Source organism: Bidens hawaiensis, unplaced genomic scaffold (genome assembly GCF_021521415.1).
Source record: "Bidens hawaiensis isolate Kalapana, Puna unplaced genomic scaffold, B.hawaiensis_p1.1 tig00010432_1, whole genome shotgun sequence".
In the NCBI taxonomy this organism is placed as follows: domain Eukaryota; kingdom Viridiplantae; phylum Streptophyta; class Magnoliopsida; order Asterales; family Asteraceae; genus Bidens; species Bidens hawaiensis.
The window spans coordinates 671893-695718 of NW_027491794.1; the positions used below are offsets into that span (position 1 = coordinate 671893).

The following is a 23826-nucleotide window of genomic DNA, read 5'->3' on the forward strand; positions in this document are numbered from 1 at the left end:
ATTGACATCTGCCATTTCAAATTACGGATGTGAACAGTAACTCGTACTTCCTATGACCCACCTATGTATTTTTTATTATATTTCGGTGACATCCGCCATTTTGAAATATAATAAAATACATAGAGTGGTTGTCATGTCAAGTACGAAAAGTCACTGTTCACAACTTCAAATGACGGATGTCATTAAAATATAATTAAATACATGCTAAAAGGTTAAAACTTGCACTTGCATTGTTGATTACTTTGACCATAGCTATGATGTAAGGCCCCGTTCCCGGAACCCTACTTTGGTGTTGGATTTACTCGTAAACATAGTTCCAAAATCCGAGTTACTTAAAACTTTTTGCGGAATACTTAAAACTTCATGCATTACATAACAAAACATCAAATCTTGTCTTACAAACTTTAACTTGTCTTAATACATATCATATAAATTCATAACACTCCTATCCCGAGATGCCAGTCTTCCGGTCCCTGCCACGTGTTATCCTTAAGCCAGCTCCTTCAATCTATTTACCTGCGTGCATACTAAAAGTTAGCTACGCTGAGTGAGTTCTAGTTAAGCAGGTAACATACATTTCATTCTCATTCTTTACATTCTTACTTCCATACATTCCTACTTTTACTTACCTTCATTATTTTATACATACATAACCTTTCTATGTTTTTAAAGAGCCTTTCGCCCTATAACCTTCGCATATATTATTAGGGTATGCAACCCTTCATTCTTCGCCTATATTATTAGGGTAGGCAACCCTTAATTCTTCGCCTATATTATTAGGGTAGGCAACATTTTATTCTTCGCCTATATTATTAGGGTAGGCAACCCTTTATTCTTCGCCTATATTATTAGGGTAGGCAACCCTTAATTCTTCAAATTTACATATCATACATACCATTCTTACACTACACATATCGTACATACCTTTCTTTCATTAGCTATATCTGTTCTCATATACCTCTTCACACATACGTTTAGCTCTTTCTACACTAATTAGGTATATTTATAAACATTCATACGGCATACCCTTACCACTTAAGGTAAGTGTATTAACTAATCACATTGAGTATGCACACAGCCTCAAAACATAACACAGAAATGGGGCTAGAAACTCACCTGGGTTCTGTTTCTCTCGGAGTTAAGTGTGATGCCCTTCCTTATCTGTGCACGGCTAACTGTGTAACAAGACACGGGTATCAATTATCCATTTCAACTACTTCTTACATCTAGGTGAATGAAAACCTCAACTAACGGGGGTCCAGGGCAGCGCCCCTGGTAGCGGGGTCTAGAGGCGGCAGCCCCTAGCAGAGTCCAAGGGGCAGAGCCCCTGGTTGGGGTTGTGCTGCCAGGTCAGCTCGGAAAAATTTTATTTTCATAAATAGGTCCTTTATTAAAAACGTATCAGAAAAATGAATCGGGTCACGTTTTACAACATTTTAAAATTTCGCATGAGAGAATTTCGCTTCGCATGCTTTTTCGCTTCGCATGGAACCTTTTCGCTTCGCATGGAATTGTTTCGCTTCGCATGGAACCGTTTCGCTTCGCATGAAACTGTTTCGCTTCACATGACTGTGTGATGCGAAATTACCTTTTTCGCTTCGCATGGTCATGCGATGCGAAATAGCCTTTTTCGCTTCGCATGGCTTATGCGAAGCGAAATTCTTCTTTTTCTTCTTTTTTACCATTTAATGGCCATTTTACTTCGTGACTCTTCCTTAGGACCCGATTTTACCCTTGTTAAGGGTTTTGGGTTGTACCAACTTTGTATACTTGCGTTTTATAAGGCCCGAACATCACATTTTTACCATATAACATTCTCGTGGGGTTATAACTTATCAAGTTCATGTTTTTCTTCCATCATATAACCCGATCTATCCTTCTATCGGTTTGCATGTCGAATCCGACCTAAAACTTAACCTTTAAAACCAAAACTCACCTTTGGTTGGTCTTGGGTTCGGATCTGGACAGATCCGTGGAGCTTGGTGGTGTTTCTTGCTGTTTTATGGTGTTTACACCCAAGATTCTTCCTTCCTTTTGCTTGGATCCGAATCCGAATTGCTAGAGAGAAAGTGTGTGTTTTCTAGTGTGTGTGTTGTATAAAGAAATGGTGAAAGACTGGGGGATGGCCTTATATAGGGAGCCATGGGCTCCACCATCCACCTCCATTCCAATCTTATCCAAATACAAACACGCACACAACCAAACTAAAGACACACCGATAATAATAAAACTTTCCGTTATTTATTAATTCTCAAAATACGGATGTTACATATGATGACCATATAAACCGTAAATTTGTTTTTCTAGGGATGTGACCTTTCACGCTATGTTGAGTCTGTGTAGCATGCTCTTAAAAAAAGTTGGTAACAATAACTATTTTTAAGTAAAAATGAATTAATAAGCAAATTTTCATGTTGTTCCAAATGATAATAATTACGTAAAAAACTTATAAATAATAAATAATTAAACTTGTTTAAAAAAAATAGATAAACTAACATTTAAAAAAAAAAATAATAACGTAAAAATTTTCATGTTGTTCCATATGCTGAATTAACAAATGATAATAATTACGTAAAAAACTTATAAAGTAAATAATTAAACTTGTTAAAAAAAAAAGATAAACTAACATTTAACGGTGATGATAATTCGGAGTTTGGTGAGTCATGGCCATGGCAGTTCACTCCATTCAAAAGCTTAATATCTCGGTTGACCGAATCTTGTTGTCATGTCAGTCAATGTTCACATTCGCCATTTGAAATGGCGAATGACATTGAAATATAATAAAATATAGACGGCCACTGTTCACATCCGCCATTTGAAATGACGGATGTCAATAAAAAATATTTAGGTGACCGACGGTCAGCTGTAACTGACATTCGCTATTTGAAATGACGGAACACGAATAAAATATTTGAAATGGTTCTCGTCCACATTACCAGACAAAAACTGACAACCCCTATGTGTAATCTGACATCCGTCATTTCAAATGACGGATCTCCTATTTTCAATCAATAATCTTTCTCTCTCCTAAAAACCATTTTATCTTCTTCAATTTTTCTATTTTAAAAAAAAATTCACAATATAATGGCCGTCCAATGTAAACTAAAAAGAATCTATGTTGTTTTTGACTTTTTTTTTCCTTTATTTTTTTACCAGAATATTATGGTTTTAGAATGATGATATGTTGTTTAATGGATGTTGCTAGCATAGTGTATGTCCTTTCAATTGTGGTATGATATTTATGGGTATTGATTCCTAATATGATATAAAAAATATTTAGGTATTGAGTTGTTATGTTATGTTTAGTAAGCATATCGTGTTTGGGTTGACATGTTTATTATTGATTCCAGGTACGATACAAATATAATGAGGTATTGAGTTTTATGCATAACTCGTTTAATAAGCATTTCGTGTTTGAGTTGACATGTTTAATTAAGTGGGTTGTGTTCGGGTTCCTCATTAACCTGCTTGCTTAAATAAATTGACCCTTTAAACTATCTAAGACATGTATTACAAGTTTACAGCACTTTAGCAAGTGCAGCTCAACCTATTTTGAAGTCTCAAACAAAATTGTAACTTTTGAGGATTTTTCTGCTAAAAAGAACTTAATTGAGACGAACATCAATAAACTAAAAGTTTATAGTTTACAAAGTTCAATAATTAATGTTTGAGTTTTATGTATGTAGGATTAAAAATATATAACTTATTAACACGAGACTAGCCATGTCCTCCAACTTGTTTAACACACTCATAAATTGATTTAAACCATTTAATACACCATACATGTCCACCACCGTTAGACATTAGTATATTAAAATTGATTAAATGCGTCGTGTTCAAGTTACATGATTTTAAGTTCTTAGTATCATACAAGTTGATACATTGAATTTGATGCATGACTTAGCGTTAAGACCAGTTGATGTTTCACAAGAAGGCAATATAATATTCATTTAACTATTACAACACAAAACTCGTATACATTATTCAACACAAAGTCAAACAAAGTAACACACAAGCCTGGCCAAAGTAATAAATAAGACTCACATTTTATTTTATTTTTTAGCACACACCATCTAATGGATGTAGTTCTTTTTAACTCCCATGGAAGCTTGATGTTAGAACTGAAAGAATGTTTACATTAGGCCTACTTTAATCAATATAATGTTTTGAAACATATAAAACTAACCTTAAATATTCTGAAGTGTATCCAAAATATGCTGCAATTCTTGTACAACCCTTTTTATATCCATTCTTTCTGATGGAGAATCAAGGGTGCATGATATTCCAATCTTCAATATTAAAGCCAAACCCACTCCTCAATTTTCTTTACATTTTCTTCCTTGTTTCGAATAAAAGTTTCATTCTCTTCATAAGCATTTAGCATATTAACATCAATAGCATCCATTACATGGTCTGGCAAGGCCATGGAAGCAAATTTATGAAGGCTAAGGCTCTCTTTAAAAATATCATCAATCGGCTTTTTCCCTGTCATAACTTCTAGTAATAAGATTCCAAAACTGTAGACATTTCCACTACTTGACAATACATATCCGAGACCATACTCTATAATTTACAAGCAAGTACTTTAGAAATAAAGGTAGTAGTGCAAGTAAGTGCATATGAAAAGTTTAATTTACCTGGAGCAACATAACCGATTGTTCCTTGAATCCCAGTTGTGCTTTCTGGGTATGAAGTTCCAAGTAAACGAGTTAAACCGAAATCTCCAACATGAGCCACCATATCGTCATCGAGCAGAATGTTGCTAGGTTTCAGGTCACCGTGAACAACACTTGGTATGCAATGATTGTGAATATAATCAAGTGAAAATGCTAACAATGAGAATATTTATTCTTTGGAGAAGGTTGAGTGCATATGTGCCTTCACCTGAATGCAACCAATCTTGTAAACTCCCTTTAGGCATGAACTCGTATACCAAAGCTTTGAAATCGTTCCCTTAAAAATCAATGCTTGAGCATGAAGTTATAATCCTCAACAGGTTTCGATGGCGAATGCTACGCCATGCTTCACACTCCCTCATAAAGCTACTTTGAGCACCTCGATTTTGAAGATGTAGAACTTTAACCGCAACATCCCTATTACCATATACATCAAGGATTCCTTTAAAAACGGAACTGAACCCACCTTTACCCATCAAATTGGCTTCAGAGAAGCCATTGGTAGCCTTGAGAAGTTGATCATATGGAACTTTCAAGAATCGATCTCTTGTTGATGATTGAGATGGTTTACTCTTAGGTTTCTTCTTACGCCAAGCATATGCCAAACATGCTATGGTGACAACTGTGGATGAAATCAAAATTACTAGTACAAACATAGGAAACTTCTTTTTATGCTTCTTTTTCTCCTTGCATTTGGGAAATCCAAGTTCACCAATGCCACCGCAAATTTACTATTACCCAAAATAGAGTATGCACTTGCATTGGCAAACAATCCTAAAGTTGGCACTTCACCTTCAAAATCATTATAGGCGAGGTTCAAATTTTTTAAACTACGAATAAACTTCATTTCATCTGCTTCTTTGCTTCCAAAGTTCTTATCACCTAATGATATATAACTAATAAATCTTAGGTTTGCGAAGTCAATTTCCAACTTCCCACTAAACTTGTTGTAATTCATTTCAAGAACTCTAATCTCGAACAATTAGAAATTGAGGGTGGAAGAGGCCCTGCCAGTTGGCTATTCCGTAACTGAAGGAAGACAAGATATGGAAACATTATGGTTGGAGGGAGACTGCCTGTGAGTTGATTTTCACCTAAGCTAAAATATATTATGAGCGAAAGGTTATAAAGAGAATGAGGGATGTCTCCATATAAATTACAACTCCCGCAGTGAATTTCTTCTAATGTTTTCCAATGGCCTAAGGTGTTTGGAATGCTCCCGCCCAACGGATTAAAGGCAATGCAATATATTTTCATTGTTGTGATATTTCCCAACAAAGGTGGTATTCCACCAGTTAAGCGATTAATCGCAAGGTTAACAAAAAAAAGTTTGGAGAAGAGACTGATCTCCTTGGGTATGCTTCCAATTAGATTATTATGGGAAAGATCAAGCGTTTCAAGATTAGAACAACCAGATATGTTAGTCGGAATGACCCCGTTGAATTGGTTTCGGTGCATATAAAGAAAACGTAGCCTCGAAAGACGACCGATTTCATAAGGGATGACTCCTTTAAAGCTGTTGTTAGCGAGATTAAGCTTACGAAGGAAGCTAAGGTTCCCTACATGAGGAGACAAAGAGCCTTCCAAACCTTGGGAGTCCAATATTAAACGAGTCACTCTTCTATGGCGCTTTCCACATGTAACACCGGTCCAATCACAAAAATGAAAGGAATCGTTCCATGAGGTTAAAGCTCCTTGAGTGATCATGGACTTGATCTTGAGCAAAGCGTGATGATCGGTCTCATTTCCGCGGTCATAGGAAGCTGAGATGGAGGTGAAACTTAGAATTATAATAAGTGCATAAAAGAGGAAATGGCTACGGGAGGAAGATAATAAGGAGATGGTTGGTTGCTTTGAATTCATTTTAGGAAAGTAACTTATGATATATCACAAGGATAATTGTTGGCCTTTAATAGGCATTACTACCATAGAGTACATGAGTAGGGGGGTGGGGGTGGGGGTGGGGGTGGTTTAAAAACATCACTTGCTCCCACCAGTACAAGTGTGTCACCTCACCCCACCCCACCTCAACATCACTTTCCATCACTGGTGATAGAATTTTGGTGGGGGTGGTGGTGTGGTGTGATGGAAATTTTTTTTTTTGATATTTTTTTACAACTTAAAAATTAAAAACAATAGTAAATTAAAAAAAATAAAAGTTACATTAAACAATCTACTCCTCGTCCGAATTCGGAAATTCCAAACCTAAAGAACCTATAAGTTCAACTAGATCATATCTTAACCGATGGTGAATATCTTCGTTCCGCAAGTCTAATTGCACGTTCTCAGGAACGAGAACTTGAGTAGGAGGATCCGGCACCCAATCTGGAGAAATTGCACGTCCGTCTTCTTTTATTAGCATATTGTACAATATGATGCATGCATATAATATGCTAGAGATCATGGGTTTTTTCATTGCACGAACCGGTCGACTAAGTATGCACCATCTACCCTTTAAGACACCGAAAGCTCTCTCGACATCTTTTCTTGCCGATTCTTGCAACTTCTTGAACGCCTTTTCCTTGACCTCGACAGGAAACGAAAAGGCTTTCACAAAAACAGACCATGCCGGGTAGATACCATCGACAAAAAAGTAGCCACGTCTGTAATATCTCCCGTTGACAAAATACGGACAGAAGGGTGCGGTACCATCTGTCACGCTTTGAAACAACGGTGATGTGTATAGAACACTGATGTCGTTGTTTGAGCCAGGAACACCAAAATAAGAATGTCAAATCCATAAATCATTTGACGCAACCGCTTCAAGTACGATAGTCGGTCGTTTGATATCACCCCTAATATACGCCCCTCGAAGCTCCCGTGGACAATTCCTCCATTCGATATGTGTACAGTCGATGCTACCGAGCATCCCTGGAAAGTGCCATCTAGCCTCATGCGCGGCGTAAAGATGTGTAATGTCGTGTCTTGTTGGTTTTTGTAGAAACTCTTTGCCATACAATTTAATAATCGCGTTACAAAAGAATTGCAGACATTCACGTGAAGTTCTCTGAGACATTTGTAAGTATTCATCGAATTGATCGGGTGGGTTACCTGTCGCTAATTGACGAATAGCGGATGTGCATTTTTGAAGCGCTGTAAAACTTCGTTTGCCCCTCGCGTCGTAAGATTCTTGAAACCATTCTTCGCTTGCTTCGACGTCCGCTACAATCTTTAAAAATAAAGATTTCGGCAAACGAAACCGATCCCTGAACGTCTCGTCATTGTATTTCGGCTCCTCCACAAAATAGTCGTTCATTAGCACTTCGTGGGCATGTATACGATCACGATCCACCGTTTTTTTCTTTGGACGGCTCGGGCCTTCAAGTTCGTTATATAACAACGGGAACCATTCAACAATGTCATCGTCCGAAGACGAAGAGCTATCGGTGTCTAGCGGAAACGAGTTGCTCGGAAAATCCATATTTTTTTGTTTTGAATTGAAGTGGTGAAGAAATAGGTTTTTGTAGTAGAAGATTGAGAGTGTTTTGAGTTGGATTTGATTTTGAGTTGGATTGAAATGGTTGTTAATTTATACTGTATAACCTTTTTTTTTTTTAATTCCTTAACCCAACGGTCGGATTTCTTGGTATTCACCACGTGATGGCCATCACGGCCGGACCCCCATTACGCGTGATGGGGGGACCGGCGGCGGTGTTCGTGAGGCCATCACCTTCAATAACGGACCACCCCCACAGCCCGTAACACGGCATAAAGATATTTTCTGGGAAAATTACTTTAATCTTCAATCATCTTTTTAGTATGCATGCTACACCTTTTGCACACAAAATGAAGATATTTTCTTGTAAAGGTACTAAAATATTCGTGCTAAATTATTAGTAGGAAAACGAATATATTTGAGGCACCTGCATTGTTATAATAGTTCAGTTCTAATACGCGATATGCTAACATGACATTATATTAACACTATGTTTTTGTTTATATAACAATTTCATATGCGCAAAATATAATATTAATTACTATCTAATATTACTATCTATATTGAACGAATTTAAGTATTAAAAATAATTAGGTGTGACACGACATTTAAGTTGGAGGCGTAAAACCATGCAAAAGTAACATTGAAACGTTTTATTGAACTCGTGCGTTGATGCGGACCCGTGCTTAACAGCGGGACTGTTAAGCTGAATGAATAGTATATGCAAAAACGTTAAGCCACCCACACCTGGGTGTGACGTGTTAACATGCAAAATTAGACCGAGACGTAAAACATAGAAAAGAATAAAGTCGACTTAGGAATGAAACGTTGACGAAGAAAATATACAAAAAAATGTTGGACAATACACGAAATTTAGATGAAACATTAAACAAAAATTTGTCAATGATGAAAAGTGAAAAAGTGATTTGGTTAAAAATGAAAATGTTTTTTCTTTTTTTTTTGACAAACTTGTAAATAATGTAAAGTATAAAGGTTAAAAGTTAAATACTAGTAGTGCATGGTTAAAAGTAAAAACAAAAAAATATGGAAAAAACTTTCATGCGCAATGTACAAACCTTAATGCACACAAAGTTGATAATTGTATGTTAGTCTTCCTACTACTATTGATGGCCTTGTGATCTCTATTGCACACTATTGATGGTGTCTTCTTTTTTTTTTCTGGGTTTCGCGCATTTGTTTCAGCATCCTTATCTGCCGTAATCTAAGGTAGGTTTGTTGCAACTAACCGTTTGAAGTAAGTTTTGTGTAGACCTGTGGTGTTGGTTTTCAAGTATGTTAAAACAGTAACAGCGGTTCCAAACATTTTCTAGCGTTTCAAGAATTTTTAGGTAATGATGATCCTCCAAACCAACACCACGGGTCCACACGGAACTTATATATTTTTTTTACTTAATTCTCGTTTTCTGTACAACCAGGTAACGATGACTGCAGCCCTTTAAACGACCTGAAACATGCTTCTTACTAGTCGACATCAACGTAAGCCTACTTTAGTATGGCGGAACCCATTTAATAACAATGTTATCATCAGAGTCCGTTAATATCAGAGCTCAGATTGCTTTTTCTGCAATTTATTTATTTATTTATAATTTATTAATGTTTTATGTAATGAGTTTAATTTTTTTATAAACGCTTTATGGGCCAACAGGATCTGTATATCAGTCTGAACAGTTTGGGCTCAGGTTGCTGTTTCGGCACGTTAAAGCGGTTTTATAAAGATATCAGTTTGATCAGGTTAACATGACATATTTTTTTAAAAATTAGACGGAAAAAAAATTGCAAAAGTCGTTTAACAGATATTATGGCAGAGGCCGCTCGACAGCAGTTTAACAACAAAACTCTGTTTAACAGCATTCGCTAACCGCAGTTTAACTACAAAATCTGTTATTAAATAACTTAACAAAATCTGTCTATCACACATTTGCCTAATATTTCGACCAATAATTATCAGGACGTTTTCAGGGATAATTGAGGCTACGGCTGCTGCGAAACTGATCAACTCACTTCAGGTAAACCGGTGCTACTCAGTCCAAAAATATATTTGCACTTCGAAGCGATATAAGATGCGGACAGTTGATCACCACCACCAACAAAGATCTGCTAACAGCTACTCAACATGTTTTACCATAATTAAGTTTTGGTTTTCTAAAAAATTCTAACTTAACAAATTGGGACTAACAAACGGCCCGTTTGATCTTCCTGTGTTGATAGGAGCACAAACATTCCAACCAGGCCCGTATCCAGAATTCGTGCATCCATAACACCTAACACATCCAACGTACTAGACTAAAAGACTATAGACCCTCGCAGATATTTTTGCATTTATATATAACGTAAGAGGCCAAATTTTAGACTCTGGCTTAAGAACAGACCATGAAGTCATGTTCTGGTCAAATGTTTACAAGTTTAAGGCGTTTTATTCAACCATAATAATGTCCATTATAAATGTGCTAATTCCAAATAATTATACATTGAATGTCTTGTAGCCATAAAACCATCTGAAGTTGATGAGGAAAACAGGAAAGCATATCTTACTCTGAAAACGAAAACGACAGGCATGACTCAAAATTAACCCAAGACATTTTAATGGAGTTGAAAAGACTACAAACTCTCTCCAAGTTCATTATCAGAGTTGAAGGTGTAACTGAAATAACCAAACTTAAAAGACTTCTAGGCGGGGAGATTTCCATTATGGGTTTGGACAAAGCGCGAAATGCAATACATGCACAAGATGTGAACATTTGCAAAAAAGGCTGCATCTACAACAACAAACTCATACAACCCACCACATCATCGACACATTGTATTCCAATTTTTTCTCAAAACCTTCACTTTCTTCTACAACCACAAACCTTTAAACCCCGATAGCCCATAAGGATCGGATACCCATATGCCAGAACCATACAAGCCTGTTACATGAAATGCACCAAAACCAAAGCAAGCCACACCTGCAAGAAATAGCTGTATTCCAAAGATCTTGGGCAAAGCCAAAGAGGGTTTTCCTGTACGTTCATCACAAAAATATTTCGAGATCCCAATATACCCAATGCCAGATAGTTGCCAAAAAGCACTGTTGAAACCTATTCCCACGAGGGGTAAAGTTTCTAACAAGATAGAGAGAATGGTGATCAAATGTTATATTTGTAAGTATTAGTGGATGTGTAATGTGTTTACATGGTTCCTTCCTCCTCTTATATAGAGGGGAGGTATTACAAATGGCTTTCCCTCCAATATTACAAGAGGCTTTCCCTCCAAGATTACAAGTGTCTTTCCCTCTAAATCCATTTCTAGAATGTCCTCCTTGTCGGGCCTTAAGTATTGGACTCTTATTGTCTTGTTGAGTCAGAGCCTACTTATGAGGCCTGCCTCATGGGTAGGCTCTTCAAGTCTCCCAGTCTATTGCCCTTGTTATTTATGATAAGGGTAATAGACTCAATGACTATTGTCGCTCGTGTCTTTCTTCACTTTCTTCTTTTTGAGCTTTTGGTACCTGGCCCGTTGTGTATTCCTTTTCTCCCTTCGGCCTTGGGCCTTCTTTCTTGCTTAATGGATTTTAGCCAACCTCCGGAGCCCAATTCCAAGGTAGGCTCTTCAAGTCCCCTAGTCCATGGTGCTCGTTATTTATGACGAGTACAATGGACTCACAACAAGTCTCTATTCTTCCTCCGTTGTGACCTCTTGTGTTATCCTCCTTATTCTCCGATTGACCTTCATATGGTCAGGAGGTATCTTGATACAAAACTAATATCCATAGAACTATTATATGCTGGTTCTTGACCTACGAGCTTTCTTCTTGGCCATTGTTCTCTTTGACTTAGGCCCTATCCATTCTAGCAACATGTGTTATTCCAATCCTTTATTTTAGGCTGATATCACCACTTGTTTAGATTGATTGGACAAGCCCTTAAACCTTCTGGAACCTTTGATTTCATTTAGTTATTTTGGGAGGTCTTTTGGTTATTCAATTTTGGGCTTCCTTTCTTTAGCCACCCTTACTTTGAGCATGTGTTAGGCCTATTTCTCTTATCGCTCGAAGGACCCGTTTCAAGGGTACTCTCTTCAAGTCTCCCCAGGCCATTGTGCTCGTTATTTATGACGGGTGTAATGGACTTATATCAATTCTCCACCATACTTTTATCCCGACGCTTTCTTTATCCTCCGGAAGTGTCTGATTATGTTGTTTCCTCTGTCAACCCGGTTTTCGTGTTATCTTAAATGGCTCAACATTTCTCTATATATTTCCTAAAGGCATTTGCCCATCTTCGCACTTTCTTCATAAGGTTAGCGCCGGCACCCTTTTTTGACATCACCCTTACTTTAACGGTTATTAAAGTGGGAATGCTATTGTTGGGTTCCTTTCTAGGGTAGCTTCATCAGGTCTCCTCCCGTCTGTGGTAAGGGTGATGAACCAACTCGGACTTTTCATTGACTTAAATTATCCGATCCCCTTTTATCTTTTCAGCCCATCGTCAGGCCCATACCTAAACTGGCGACAGTTCTGAAAAAGCTTCTCACGCTCCCCTAAAGATGCGATGACACCTTTCGAATCGCCGGCCTTTCTCATAACTGCTTGTTCCCCATTTTCTTACTTTCAAAGTTGCATTTCCTATCTCCTTCTTATCTGGTTGGTAGGATGTTTGGTTAGAGTAACTAGAACTCCCCAAGTATTTTGGTTTCTTTTAGGCTTTCCTGGCTTGGACTTCATCATGGGACGGAGACCTATTTCACAACAGGCTTTGCAAGTCCCTCTAGTCCTTATTTTGATATGGACAAGAGACTAATGTAGTCTTAGCTCATCTATCACATACGGGATAGGTTCATCCCTTTTAAACCCACTTATTGGACCAGTTTCGGGCGAGATCCTCTTTTGATATTTTGGTTGAGGTAGAAGATACTTAGTTCACATGATCTGATCCAATTCTCTTAATAATTTAAATCTACCTCGATAGAAACACGCGGTCCTTCTTCTATTTTGACTTATCAAATTTGGACCCAGTATAGTCAAGATGGGGAAGTCATGGATGAGACAAAGATTATGCATCTCTAAACTCATCCCCATACCATAGGCCCAATCCAGGAATCACCCCTTCAAGTCCCCTAGTTCCTTATGCTAATTATTTATGATTGGGATAAGGGACTTCTAAGCCCAAGTTTCTTTGCCATAACCAAGACAATGTTAAGCTTTCTTTCTACGTAATCTCTTTCTTCTTATTGAATAACCCTGCCAAAGTTGTTAGTAATCGATTAACAGACTCTATTAATGATCATGCTATTCTTGCTTTACTAGTATTGGACATAGAAACTAAAGCGTAGACAATTTCCAATGTGATGATGAAAATGTATCAAACCACTGCATATGGCTATTTTCCTCTGTGGAATTTATAATTATCGAGCCTTGTGCATAGGGCTATTTTCCACGGGGGAAATTACAAGTATTGAGCCTCATAGATGGGGTTATTTTTGTATATGGATCCAAGCCCCTCAGACGGGCCTTCCTTTCACACTTGTGAAGGAGAATTTATGTCATTTTCCCATTAGGGAGGATTATATGTATTATGCCTCTTAAATAGGGCTTTATCTCATTTTTAGGGAAATATAAGTATTGTGCCTCTTAAAGAGGGCTTTATCCCACATGGGGGAATCATAAGTATTGTGCCTCTTAAAGAGGGCTTTGTCCCATATAGGGGAATCATAAGTATTGTGCTTCTTAAAGAGAGCTTTGTCCCACATGGGGGAATTATAAGTATTGTGCCTCTTAAAGAGGGCTTTGTCCCACATGGAGGAATTATAAGTATTGTGCCTCTTAAAGAAGGCGTAATCCACATGGGGGAATTATAAGCAATGATCGACAAATTATATTTGCTAGTCATAAATATAAAAGCATATTTTTAATATGTGTTAGAAGCCTGTCACACCTTGATCCAGGGCCTGGGTGCGACGCCCGTTAGTTGGTATCTGTTTTGAAAATATATCAGAGTTGCGGGTTATTAGCGAAAGTCTTTTAAAATATAATATTCATTTAATGTCGGGCCAGAATACCCTTTTGATATTTCAATTAACCGTCTTTTGAAAATATAATTTATTAATAATATTCTAAATAAAATATCTGAGCCATCAGATCACCTCTAATGACTATGTCTGCAATCTTCTATCAAGCTTGCATGTCAGTTCTATTCTTTACAGTTTCCCTGAAATGCGGGGGAAAAATATGTCAGCACACAGCTGGTGAATGACTTTGACTCAATAATACCAGTGTGTAAACAATAACAATACCTTTGTGACAATACTCATTAGGCACCCAACTCAATTGGGTTACAATTACCCTGAGTACATGTACAATTAATCATATACATAATATCATTTCTCTGATCAGTCCCGTAGACTACCAGAAGCGTGTTTGATGATATGCATGGCCTCGGGGAAATCCGAGTCACCATGTATGTATGGATCCAGACACATGTATACTCTTAATTTGAGTATGCCCGTTTCTCATTATTGTAACACAAAGTTTTAAGGATTCGTAAATCCTATGTAAACAGTTCAGACTCTAAAAGAGTTGTAAAAGGTTGGGGCGTATTCACCTTTTATGACTGTAATCAGTTTCTGACACTGATTCCTGTATATTTGATCAGTTTCGGTTACTGACCCCTGTCTGTAAATCAGTTTCTGTTACTGATTCCTGTTTCTGTTTTCAGCTTTCAGATTGATTGATTGATTGTTATCCTGAACCTAAAGTACGAGAATAACATTTGTATAAATATCTAGATCAACGATCTAGCTTCAGACCCTGTAGTCTGTTTTGTATAGCTGTAAACTTGATAATTTATTTGTTTAGATAAAACATGTGGACCTTTAGTCCCTTTGTTTATTTATTAATTATATATCAGGTTTATTCTTCAGGATGAAACATTTATACCAGGTTTCTTCTTCAAGAAGAAACATTATTTTAACTATAACCTGTGTGAATGAATAGTATCTTTCTTAATCATTAAGAAATACTATTTAACTATAACCTTTGCATGTAAATGATTACGTTTCTTAATCGTGAAGAAACAATAATTTAACTATAACTCTTACTTATGAAAAGTTATATTATACTTATCAGTAATCAAGGTTCGGGCTATACCCCCGACTATGGTCTAAGCTATTATAATAATAATATAATAATATTTAAACAGAACCCCTACCTCACACGGATATTTGGAGTTATATGCCTATGACTGATCGAGCGGCACTTCTACTCTATATTGTGTACTACTGCTTAAACCATCAGAGCTTGGCACGTTCCACGAGGTCGGCACGCAAACCGAGGCTTGTGTGTGTGAGAAAGTGCGTGAAAATGTGTGTTGGAGGTGTGATTTGAATGTGCCGTAACCCCTCCCTTTTATAGCCGAATTTGGGATCCATCGCGTAGCGCGATGGTCCCTTGTCTTAAGCCATCGCGTAGCGCGATGTCAGGAAATTGATGCGTGGCTGCTGACTCAGCCCTAGCGCCTGCCACGTGTCCCCTGGCTGCGACACGTGTTGCTGTGTCATCAGAGGCCATCGCGTAGCGCGATGGTCTTGAGTTTGGGCTCATCGTGTAGCGCGATGGGTTCCAGAATTCAGAATTTTTATTTTTAGTCCCTCGTATTTGATAACTTGCCACTTCTTGATCATACTTCCATTTTCCAAAAACGCCACATTACGCCCATCGCCCGAGTCTGAGTCCGTGCGCGTGCGCTTCGGGTGCTTCGCACCCTTCGCTAGGACTATGGAGAGTGGTTAGCCACATTAAAACATTTCTATGGAAACTTGCTTCCTTATAAAGAGCTTCCATTTCTTTGTTTGTTTCCATGTGGGATTGATGTGCTAAAAGTAGTTATATAAAAACACCCTAATCTAGACACTAAGTAATAAATTCTAGACTCTTAAACTTAACTAAACTACTAACCGCCAAGTGAACCAGTCGACTCTAGTACAGCTAAGTAAGTCCGGATATCGAACCCACGAGACTCTTTAAATTACGTTTACTAGCTAATTAGACTCGACTACAAAACACGACTTATTATTTATATTTGTTTAAGGGGGTTTTTATTTAAAATACTAAATTAATACTATAATTAAAACTAATTAAGAAAACAAATAAATTAAACGAAAACAAAGTTTGTTATGAAAATAAGATGATGATGAGAAAACTACCTAGGCTATACTCCCCTAAATTTTGGTAATGAATTGACTCGGGAAAATATTTAGTTATGGACTGGGATCGTAAAATAGACACTTAAAAGAAAAACCAAATAGGACCCCTGACCCTTCTCAAGAGAAAGCCTATGGATTTCTAACAAGTTTTAACGCACACCAGTATTAAAAATCAAGTTCGCTTACGGTCACCCAATTGTTTACAATTTAGTTCCTTTATACGAAATCCTACCTTACAGCGTGGAAATCAAAGGCAGTTTAATATATCGAATTGATATAATAGACAATAATTAAATAATCAAACCTAGACGGACTCCTTACGAAGAACTAAATCTAGCAAGATCAAATAATAAAGATCTATCAATAGCCTAGCACCTTACAGATTTAGGTTAGCAGCACACTTAGGTTTAATTAATTAATTAATAATTATTATTCCTATGATCTAGAATGTCCTCCTTGTCGGGCCTTAAGTATTGGGCTCTTATTGTCTTGTTGAGTCAGAGCCTACCTATGAGGCCCGCCTTATGGGTAGGCTCTTCAAGCACAACCCAGAAAACAAAATATGCGCTCCAGCCACACCTTTGTAACTCCAAATACCTGGATTAGTGATGTTCGGTTTATTTGTACATATTTTAGTTGCTAACTTAGTTGTTTCAATCGTTTAGTTTAGGAACTTTGGTACTTCATACATGTTTATTGTGTTTCAGGTCACAGGTACTTAACGCACTTAATTTGGACCTGTACGAGCATGGAATGAAGACCCGGGATGTCCAGCACGCGAATCGAGACATTAATTTAGATTTGCTGTGAAAAGAGACTCATCGCGTAGCGCGATGGGTGTTGAAGGTGGGGCATCGCGCTACGCGATGCCCTGGAAATATTGACCAGGCGTTGACTTGGTCCATTGCGTAGCGCGATGGACCTGGGGAGGAGACCATCGCGCTACACGATGGTCCCCAAAATCGGGAAAGTTAGGGTTTTTTTTATACAATATTTTGACGACCCTAGACGCTATTCGACACCTGGGAGGCGATTTTCAGAGCAGCAAAGGGAGCCACCATCACTTCCAATCATCTCCAAGCATCATATATGTTATATCAGATCATAACCGAAGCCCGAGAGATGCCGAGATGCGGCTAGATCCTTCGAGTCATACCCGGGATGTAGAGTATTGTATCTTTCAGTTTTTCTTATGTATTAAGAACGAATTGATTGTAACTATCTTTGATGTTAATCTATGAGTATTGATGTCTAGTATGATTGTGCACAACATCAGTTTAGGTTTATTTCGATCAGGACGATTAGTGTGCCAGTTGCTATGATAATGGCTTGTAGGATTGTTTTGACCTGTTAATTGCAAGAAAGCAAACGTTTGCCCTTAGTTGAGTCACACTGGCAGAGACCGTTTGATAACCAATGCCGTGTGTTAGCGAGCGTGGATGCCTAAGGTTTAACTGGTTAGTCAGTCTGTAGTTAACACAGGATAGTTTATCTGTTAAGTTGCATGAGTTTGCTGTTAGGTTATGTACTTGGATTCCCGGGTGTGATTTGCTTTGTTTGATTGATTGGATACTTGATTAATTGTTCGTTTATTATAAAACACAAATTTTTTGCTAGTGTGATCAGCACTTTAATTGAATTACTTCATAATGATAGGAATCGTTTACACTTTACACTGACCACATACTCCTCGTGGTTCGACACCCTACTTACCCTAGCTTGCTTAGGTGATTAGGACACTGATTTACTTGTTTTTGACTAGATAACGACATTCTAGCACCAAAATGGCGCCGTTGCCGGGGAGTTAGTGCGCTTAGTGTTTTGTGTTAATTGATTTCTTAGTTTAATTTAGTTTTTGTTTTAATTTTAGTTTAGTTTTATTTTCCCATTTTACGCCGGGTGTGTTATTTGTGCAGGTAGCAGGTTTATGCAAACCCGCCATTCAGGGAGACGGTCTCCATTGATTTACGAGCCAGAAATCGAACGGTTAGCTCAGCAGAACCGAGCTCAGATCAGACAGCCAGTTATGGAAGGTCAGAACCAGAACCAAAACCACAACCAAGACCCACCACCCGAAATTAATGTTTTCCAACCCGAACCAAACCCACCGAATAATCAAAACCCACCAAATAATGACCTACCACCACCAATACACACTAATCAACAACCCCAAAATTCAGCCCGACGCTCCAGAAACCGAAACCAAAACCGAAACCATGACAGACCCGGGCCATCAGCCCCGAACAATACCCCTCGTCACCGACAGCCGATTATTCAAGATTTTGACCATGTTAGTATTCACACTGAAGACGAAGAAGAGGGAGATGAGGAGGAATTTGGGCCGAGAAATGACAATGTAGGTTTTCGTGTTGAAGAGATTGAGGAAGGTGAGAGGTAACAGGTGGAGGAACAGGAATCTTGATCGAGGTGGTATAGGAAGATATCGGGAGGAACAGAGACAGCCGATTCAGGTTAATTGGGGAGGTTTTGAGGAACCAAGGGCCAGGCAAAGGAATTACAGGCCTCCAGTTCAGGGTGTTAACAGTCGGTTTAGACCGGCTATTTCAGATGGTGCATCACCGATTGTCCCACATGTGCGTGTTCAGGGACAGCCGACATTTAAATTCCGTCCTTCCTACATCAACATAGTTCCCCATTTTCACGGACTGGGATTAGAAAACCCGTATTGACACTTGTCAGATTTTTCAGCTATTTGCGGGTCTATTGGTGATGGTACTTATGATCAGGATGAGGTTTGGTTGCGGTTATTCCAGTTTTCATTAAAAGACAAGGCAAAACACTGGTTCAACTCGCTACCGATGCACAGTATTGAGAGCTGGGCCGAGATGCAGCAGGTTTTCCTTAATGAGTATTATTCGCAGTCGAAGACTAACGAAGCCTGGATGGAGATTCGACATTTTGCACAGTCACCGGGTGAGTTATTTCATGAGGCATTTATTCGTTATAAGGAGATGATCAGGAAATGCCCGCACCACCAGATTGAGTTGTGGGAGTTAGTGAAGTGTTTTGTTGACGGGTTGACTTACGAGGACAGAAAGTACTTGAAATCGTCATGTAATGGGATGTTGTTGAACCAACCAGAAGGGGATGATTGGGATTTCCTTGAGTTTATATGTAAGGATTCCAAGTCAGAAGCAGCAGCTGAACAAAGACGAAAAGTCAGGGTTACCCGAACAGTTAAATCAGCTTTGAGCGAGTAAGTCAGAATTGCAGAATTAGAACGCGAACTCGCGAGTTATCCGAAAGAGAAGAAGAAAGAGGTTGGTAAAGTCGGGGTTAAATTCCCGGTTTGTTCAGATTGTGGCGAGTTGGGGCATAAGGTTGAAGATTGCACCGGGGTTGATGATGACGAGTATACCGATGAGGAGGAAGTCGGTTATGCGTATGGGGAGTCCAAGGACCAAGAGTTAATTCGAATACTTATCACCCGGGCCTAAGGAATCACCCGAATTTCAAATACGGGAACGCGTCGAATCAGTCGAACCCGAACTTTCAGGGGTCCGGTCAGAACCGACAGCAGAACAGCTACCTTCAGGGTGGTTCGAACAGTCAGTATAACAGTCGGGGGTATAACAGAGATGGTTACCGGGGTAACAGTTCGTCGGGTAATCAGAATCAGGACCAGCAGAAGGGTAGTTCAGGAAATTCAGACGAGTCAATTCATTCGAAACTCGATGCGTTGTTGAAGCTCGTGACTGATAATCAGAAGGAAACGCAGAGACAGTTCGAGTTGAGAGACAAGTCAGCAGAATCGATGTCAAAGCAGATTGGTCAGCTCGCAGCAGACGTGGCGAGGTTTCAGAAGAACGCGGGTCAGCTACCAAGCGATACCACAGTAAACCCGCAACATGCCAGCTCAAGCTCGAAGAAGAGTAATAGTGTGCACATCAACACGGTAAGTCTTATACCTCATTTTGAAATTACTTGTGTTGAAGTTGAGTCACCACCGCAGTTTGCTGAAGCGGTGGTGAATGATATTAATGATGTGAATGAATGTGTTGGTTAAAAGGAAACAATTTTTCAAAATGAATTGAAATCGAACTCTAATGAATCAACTTTTTGTGAAAATTGCACTTGTGAAAAATGTTTAAATGCAAAATTGACCAACACGGATGATGAGGAGGTGGAGGATAATACCACATCAAGTAAACTCCAAGACCCGGGAGTGCCATTTTTATCAATTCAAATTGAAGATTTTAAAACTGATCGGGCACATCTCGATCTTGGAGCGTGTGTTAGTGTCATGCCCGGTAGTTTATATGATCAGTATGAGTTTGGCCCGTTAGAAAGTGTAAACACCACCATGGTGTTGGCGAATCAAACTCATACACAAGCCCGGGGCATGGTCACTAATGTAATGGTTCAAGTGGATGAATTTTGCTACCTAGTTGACTTCCTTGTACTTGATTATGCTAATGGTAATATTAAACAATCTGAAGTCATACTGGGTAGGCAATTCCTTGCAACAGCACATGCGGTAATTGATTGTGCTGAGGGATTTTTGGGCATTAAGTGTGGGAACCGTGTTAAACGGTTATTATTGTTTGAAAATGCTACTAACCCTCTTGTTGACAAGTGTGTACCATCGTGCACACATCATACAAGAGAGGAATGTTTTGTAATTGACAGGAACGAGCTGAAAGGTAGCGGTGAGAAGAAAGGTTGGAATGAGAGAGGCGTTAAGATGAAAGATGGAGTGAAACCGACAGCAAGGAAAGGAAGGAGAGGAAAGAAATTGGTGAGTTCTACGGTGACCTCACCGGTTTACGAAAATACTTAAAACGTTTGAGGCATTGTCGAGTTGTAGACACGCAATTCAGCGCTGGCCGGGAGGTAACCTGGGGTTTGTAAGTATGTTTCATTTTATTTTCTTTTTTGTTGAGTCATTGTTTGATTTTTGTCTCGAGTTATGTGTAGCAATTCTCAAGTGTGGGGAGGCTGTTGGTGAGGTGTGTATCATGAGGTTCGGTAAGCATTTGGTTAATTTCACGTCAATCCAGGTACACATTGCAAATTCCGACCTCGGAAACGTGTTCAGGGTAATGTCGAGATGTCGAAAAGTGACCAGGTCCGAAAATGCCCGAACCCAATTCGGCAAAAACTTTCTGTTCACTGGGGATCATCGCGCTACGTGATGGCCCTGGACAGTTCATCATCGTGCTACGAGATGGTGGCTGAGACATCCCAGACGTCTGACGTCATCGCGTAGCGCGATGACGCTAGACCAGACACCATTGCGCTACTCGATGGTGTCTGAACCCTAATTCCATATCAATTGGGTCGCGTAGCGCGACCTTGGCTTACCTGACCCATCGCGTTACGCGATGGATCCTCGAACCTCCGAAAATTTTTTTAAAAAAATACATAAATAAAATAAATAATAATAATATAATTAATAATAATATTTATATATTTGTATATTTGTTTATGTTGCTTTAGGAACTTTGTGGGTGTGTTCACTATAAACCCTCACGAGACCTCACTCGTCAACCCGGGCTACCGGGGGGTTTAAAGGGCTTGATGCATATGCTAAATGTAACCGTAATTCCTACGAAAGTGAGTTAAGTCTTTTATTGTTTTTACTTAATTAACAAATTTTTTTAAGAAATTGACTAACTCGGCTCGGTAATGATTTTAATAATATAATAATAATATTAACTCTCGAAAGACCTAAGTTTTATACTTGTGAGTGGTTGCTTATACATGTCTCGAGATTTGTGCAGATTTGGTTAGCCAGTCTTGGTCAGGGGTGGAGACGTGTGTCACAAGTGCGTTGAGAGTTGTGGGCCGATTTTAGCATTGCATTGTTGTTATTATCAGGTGTATCAGTTTCATAAACTATTTTGTTATTTTTATTTTAGTGGTAGAAATGTAATTGTATAATTTGCTTTAGTTCATCACATTTGTTCCCCCAAGTTTTTAGGTGGTCAAACTGTCAGTTCAACCCCGTCCCCCGATTGATTATTATTTGTTTTATTATTTTAACATTGAGTGCAATGTCAACCTCAAGTGTGGGGATGGGGGAAAATTGAAAATTTTTAGCCCAATAGTACCTCGAAGAGTATTCAGAAACTTAAGTTATTAACTGCCACTTATTGCTATTAATGCCAAGTTAGAGGTTTTTGGTCATGGTTGGTTTTTCAGCTTCTCGATAGTTTTCCCGACAAATGTTTTAAAATGAGAAGTTGAAAATGGAATAGTTTAGGCCGGGATAACGAGTCAAGGGGACGGGTATACATGTTTCATATTGGCAGCCCATATTTCCAGACATATTGTGAGATTGGCCCCTATACTTAATACACATATTATATAATAGATATAAAACATGTCATGTCATTTATTGAGGGAAACCGGTATGTTTTACAGAATTAGAACTTGCTTGTCACCATGCTTTTCGAGATCTTAATACCACCACCTGTATGGAGATTAGGACTTTAGAAAACCCATTCCGTACATATTTTCCTCACTAAATAAATTCCTTACCCGACATTATCTCTTAGGAGCCCGTTTAGACCATATTCCTTTTTCGTTTGTTAAACTGAACATTACACACCATTTCAGCCTTGGCCTTTATTTTATTTTTACCCGTGTGATGAAATCCAGTTTGTTATCGAGTTGTACTTAGTCAGATGAGTTGTAAAGTTCAAAGAAAAAAAAAATTGAAAAATCAGCAAAAAGACAAAAAGAAGTTATCAGTTTGGTATTTCAGTTATTATTAGCAGTCAAGTATGTGAATAGCAGTCGATTGTGTAATTAGTTGTTTGTATTCGTGAGTCTGTATATTGGTTTGTTTAACTGGGTTTCATCCACCTGAGTCACTAAATAAGCCTAATCCGCACCCGAACCTAAGCCTCAGCAAGCCCATAGTCCGAGTCTTTATGCAACCGGTGGTTAATGGGTGGAGATAAGACCGACCTGCAAACATATTAAGTTGTAACTCATATTAGGTATATTGAGGGGAGAGACATATACTGGCACATCTTTTGTCAATCCAGATATATAACCGAGTGGAGTGTTGATAGTGTGAGGGGTGTGAACATGTATGCCCTAACCGGAAACAAAGTACACTTGTCTGGGTGATTCTAGAGTTTTATTGTAACATTAACTTGATTTGTGGGTTGTCAATCTAGAAAGTGTCAGTCTGGGAAATTGGGTATGACCTTAAACCTTACTAGTATTAATGGTGATAATTGGTTGACTTATGATGGCGGTTAATGTTTGCTTTAGAGTTTTGCTTGAGGGCAAGCAAACGATAAGTGTGGGGATGTGATGTTCGGTTTATTTGTACATATTTTAGTTGCTAACTTAGTTGTTTTAATCGTTTAGTTTAGGAACTTTGGTACTTCATACATGTTTATTGTGTTTCAGGTCACAGGTACTTAACGCACTTAATTTGGACCTGCACGAGCATGGAATGAAGACCCAGGATGTCCAGCACGCGAATCGAGACATTAATTTAGATTTGCTGTGAAAAGAGACTCATTGCGTAGCGCG

General features: G+C 38.6%; 2 pseudogenes across 1 annotated transcript; both read right to left on the reverse strand.

Annotated features, from left to right (window-relative positions):
• Nucleotides 1–4037: 4037 nt before the first annotated feature.
• Nucleotides 4038–6590, reverse strand: LOC143535227 (putative LRR receptor-like serine/threonine-protein kinase At3g47570; annotated as a pseudogene). Its single transcript, XR_013135676.1, has 3 exons — nucleotides 5433–6590; nucleotides 4638–5286; nucleotides 4038–4563 (listed from the first exon to the last, which is right to left on the reverse strand). The product of XR_013135676.1 is annotated as a putative LRR receptor-like serine/threonine-protein kinase At3g47570 (transcript).
• A 259-nt stretch (nucleotides 6591–6849) lies between these two features.
• LOC143535200 (uncharacterized) lies at nucleotides 6850–7932 on the reverse strand (annotated as a pseudogene).
• Between the last annotated feature and the right edge of the window lie 15894 nt (nucleotides 7933–23826).